At 31.3% G+C, this 5064-nt stretch overlaps 1 non-coding gene across 1 annotated transcript; it reads right to left on the minus strand.

Moving 5' to 3' along the window:
* Positions 1 to 3372: 3372 nt before the first annotated feature.
* Positions 3373 to 3491, minus strand: LOC148283661 (5S ribosomal RNA). Its single transcript, XR_015825546.1, has one exon. It is a non-coding gene; the product is annotated as a 5S ribosomal RNA (ribosomal RNA).
* Between the last annotated feature and the right edge of the window lie 1573 nt (positions 3492 to 5064).

The following is a 5064-nucleotide window of genomic DNA, read 5'->3' on the forward strand; positions in this document are numbered from 1 at the left end:
TAGAAAGAGTATGTGGCGTATCCATTGTACATAATCAGGGACAGATATTCAGTATGTTGGCATAGGAAATACGCATATATATATTTATATATATATATATATATATATATATTATATGTATTGAAAATATTGTTTGAATTCGGGAATCGCTCGCATTTAAAAGTTTTTTTCGGGAATTCAAGTATGTGTATGATTTTCTCCTATTTTTTGAAGATACGCCGCATCCAAAGTATGTATGAACGGAACACGCCTGGGAAGTAGCTGGATCAAGTAAGCAATTTGGCAGGGGGAAAAGAGAAGACCCAAATAAAAAACAATGGTGCGATCTTTAAATATAAATAAACACCTATCAGGCATATATAGTTGTTTTGCGGAGATGTTCTCAAGATGGAGAGCAATAAAAGTTTATGTTTTGCCGGTGTTGATGTATGGAGTAGAGGGTTGAACTCGAAAGTTTCAACGATAAACAAAATTGTGGTTTTCAAACTTTGGTTGCGCAGAATAATGCTTCGAATCTCGTGGACTGATCGTGTCTCCAATGAAGTGGTTTTGAGCTTTGTGAACAAAGAGAGGGAGTTACTGACCACCACTGTCAAAAGAAAAATAGCCTCATACTTTGGTCACATATTCCGCAATGAGAAGTATGCCCTTCTTCAATTTATCATGGAAGGATAGATAGAGGGCAGGCGGGGTATTAGACGGAAAAGAGCATCATGGCTTAGAAATCTCAGACAGTGCAGTGGTTTGGTGTGTCAGATGCAGCAGCGCTGATTGGACTGGCCCAGGATCGTGATGAACTCAGAATGATGGTTGCCAACCTCCGGTAGGATCGGCAAAAGAAGATAAAGTTGTTTTACAAGGTTTTTCAAATGTTATCAGATAAGCGCATTGTTGAAGTAGAGAGGTAGTTTCTCCTAAAATCTGTCACCATACATCAAATTAGTTAAACCTCATGGATAATTAAGAACCGTTTTTTCTAAACACGACTTTCGCGTGAAACGTAATTTTTCAGGAGAGGGTAGGATTCTGTGATTCGCGTCTAATCGCGAAAACAATCTTTGTTTTGAAAAATTACACCTTGGAGTTTATAATTTTCTTTTATATTTCATTAGCACCCAATATAAATCATTAAAATTAGAAATCAATATACAAGATAAAATATCGTTTTTATTCAAAATACGATATTTTATCGTGTAGTATCTACTTTGATATACTTTAAGCCCGTTTATAGCGTGTTTTGGTGAGTTTTTATTCAGGTAATCGATTCATCTCAATAATGGCATTTTTTTTTTATGCGTGGGGCGAATATCGTCCTCGATCGACCTTTTACTGTTATTTTATGTCGTTATTGAAATCTTTACTTAAATTTGACAATAGCCTGCTAGTTTAAAGTCATAAATAAATTAATTTTGTAAGATTCAATAGTAAAGTTGCGTTTCCTCGAAATATTACCGGAACAATAGGAAATGTTTGCTGATAATATGACGAGAATGTGTGTTAACAATTGGGAATAGAGACGTGGGAGAATCGAGGGGAAATAATTGTTCTATCGGCGTCAGTGGATAAGAGTGTCGAGCTGAAGAAGAGGCATGGTAAGTAGGTCAAAACGTAAGCAGAATGAGAATTTTTCTGAAGATGTTTTTATGTTACACATTGTGCAATGATTATGTCTCAATGACTGGCATATTTACAGTTTATTGAGTGAACATTAATTTACAATTATGAAAATGCGTTATGCAAATTTACTATATTTAAGCAAAAGACATTATAATGTCATTTTTCTACTCGCTGCTGATTGTCTGATAGGTCATTGTTATATTAAATTTCGCTTATTAAAAATTGGAGTAATGATTGAGCTGACAATTTGTTTCGACGTATTTTAGCCAGAAGAATCATATTTATGTAAGTAGATACTAGCTTATTTTGGTTTCTGAAGTTGCTACGCCTGACGGGATTTTTTGGTTTGGCTACACTGTTTGGCCCGCGCGCTTCCCTTCGCCTTTTCAACGAGTCATGTTATACACCCTTTTTTGAATTGACAAAAGTATTTCCCTATTTTCACCGTGAAAGTTATTATAACTTCGCCTAAACTCGCACAACGCCGCAAACATTTCATCATCCATCGCCGTTCGTCATCATCGAAATTGTGTGCCTGCAGTGTTCCTGATCATCAATTTTCCTGACAGCGTGAGCTGATCGCCAACAAGGGAGAGGACTGAACACCAGGTTAGTCAGTGTCATTACATATTCATTTTGCCTGGTCTGATTACATTTCTAATAGATTGTTGGCTGCTTGCTCATATTGTCAGTTTTGAGAATTAACTAATTATTCTGCTATCATAAATTATTTTTAAAACGCAAATATATTTACACGATTCACCAAATAATAAACTAAAAGCACCATCACACCTTTATAAGAATAGTGACAATAAACAAAATACCATTTGCTAAATGCTACTAAATATTTGTATATAACAACGTTCCGACTTTTCTAAGTCTATCGGTTTTGAATCCATTTATTAGGTATGATCAAAATAACATTTATTTGGTATAAGCAAAATAATAAAGAATACCATATTTATATTTGAAGCACTAACTTTGCGGTTAATTATTATAATAAAACAAATATAAACCATTTTTTTTTAAAACAGTTTTTTTTTCTACCAACCGGTTTCAAAGCTAGACGAACTTCTTGGTCAATGTATAATTAGTAATGAATCTTTTCCTCTATTATTTTAACAGTGTTTACTTAATATTAATTTTAAAAATATAAAGATAATAAGTCAATGATTTTGATAAAATTATAAATAAAATTATCAATGAAACTCCATGGAGTTTTATCAAGAAATATCAACAAAAAGCATCAATATTATAATAAGTCGAGTCAAGTTTTTGTTTTAAATGGTAAAATTGGCTCTAAACTATTTAGCCATTTTACTGGAATATATAAAAATAAAACCTTTTTTTGTAAAGTTGTATTTTTTTTGTGTACAAAAGAACAAAAAAATAACAAGAAAATTTCTTAAAAGAGGAACATAGAAAACAAAACACGTATAAAAACTTTATTTTATTATTATGTAATAATATTGCGTTTATATAAAAATTACTATTTTAATAACTTATCGCATTTTTTGTTTTGTACACTATTTTGTGAAAAGGACCTAAATTATATTGTTATGGTATTTGTTACAATCAATATACTGTAAAGATTCTGCAAACCAAGTTTTGTAAATTTTCCATTGAAAATGAACGTAAAAATTGCATTTTTCATTAAATAATTATAATAGCAAATAATTAGTTTCATATTTTCGTTTAAAATCACCTTATTAATATTTAGGAGAAAAACAAAATAAAGTTTAAAAAGTAAAAGAGGGCCAACGGCACGCGGTGTTCCCAAGCGGTCACCCATCCAAGTACTGACCGCGCCCAATGTTGCTTAACTTCGGAGATCGGACGAGAACCGGTGTGTTCAACATGGTATGGTCGTTGACAGGTAGCCATGGATTATAACGTATTATTAACAAACTTCTAAGATAAAATACTAATCTGTAATAAAGTGCAAAAAGTGTCACCTATTACCTAAAAAAAATCTCCCTGAGCCTTAATAATTTATATATAAAATAAATAAATATCTGGCTAACGAATTTGTAAGTTGTTTGCTACTACCGGTTTCATCTAGCTATTTACGTAGGGATAGGAAGAGAATATGGAAATAGACATTCATAGATTCTTCTTTGTTCATTCATGTCATCTTGTCGCACACTTCTTTTATGTCCGCTCTTGACCAAACTAAAGATTTCGGTTTACCTATTTAATAATTCCACGTCTATCTGGACCGTTTTCATCAATGCATTATTGTTCTAGTCCAATGCTAATTATTTGTTATATTTAGGTGCTTTAAAATAACTTTTTAAAATAATAAACGTGAATAAACTTAATTGTTCTACAGAAAATAAAATGTCCTGTATCTTGCGGATGATAAGGCGCATCGAACCATAAGACGCTCTTTTTTTCACAAATTTTCAAAGAAAAAAGTGCTTCCTTTAATCCGAAAAATACGGTAACAAAAACATGTTTTTTTACCAAAGCGTAAAGTTTACCGCCATCTATTAAAATTTTTTGGAATCTACTGAGCTGCCGAGTCATGAGCTGTTGATCGTTAAGAGTGTGGCAAATGAAATAAATTTGCATTGTAGTTCATTCCGAAAGTCAGAGATGGCAATAAACATTATAATTCTTTTTGCATTATTCCTTTTCAAAAACAAAATGATCGCCCGTTTATTAAAAACATTACTATGGTGCCGATATAATATAATGTACATTTATTGTGAATTTCAAATACCAAAGTCTGTATAAATATAGATAGAAGATGTATAAAATAGAAAAAGCGAGAGATGTATCCAAAGACAGAGTGATATGGCGTTCTATCCTCTCTGCCTACTCTTACAGGGAAACGGCGGGATAGCTTGTTTGATTTTATTATCAATTTTTGTATTTTTTATCTTCCTTTTAGACAAAAGAGAAAGCAATAAAGCGCATTGATATTTATTTAGTATAAAATGATAGATAAGTTTTACTTTCTTGAAAATTATACATCCTTATAGCTTTCAGTCTAGTCTGACGAAGTTGGAAGAGCGATAAAACTGTAAATTATCAAATAAAATATCAACAGTTAGAATAAAATTCCAAGATAAATTACGATTGAATTCAACCAAAAAATCTCTCTGGATATAGTATAATTTTTTGTACAGGTCCTTTTGAAAAAAAAAACACGTCTTAAAGATTTAAAAAAGCTTTTAGAAAAGTATAATCACAAGTTTAAAAAAAAATGTTGTTAATCAATAAATGAAAAAAAATAACAATGTAAAATATATATTTTCAATACAAACATGTCAATCTTTTTTTAAATGTATTTAATGGAATAAACGGAACGTTCTTGCAACTAAAACTCGTCAATTTAATGATATTGCAATCGTTCTGAGTTTTTTTCTATTATTGAGCATTTTGTTTTGTTTGTTTATTTAGAAAACGGGCTGTACATAATTTCATATAGTGTTTTTTAAA

This window comes from Micrasema longulum, unplaced genomic scaffold (genome assembly GCF_059751315.1).
Source record: "Micrasema longulum isolate JH-2025_06_02 unplaced genomic scaffold, ASM5975131v1 h1tg000214l, whole genome shotgun sequence".
NCBI lineage: Eukaryota > Metazoa > Arthropoda > Insecta > Trichoptera > Brachycentridae > Micrasema > Micrasema longulum.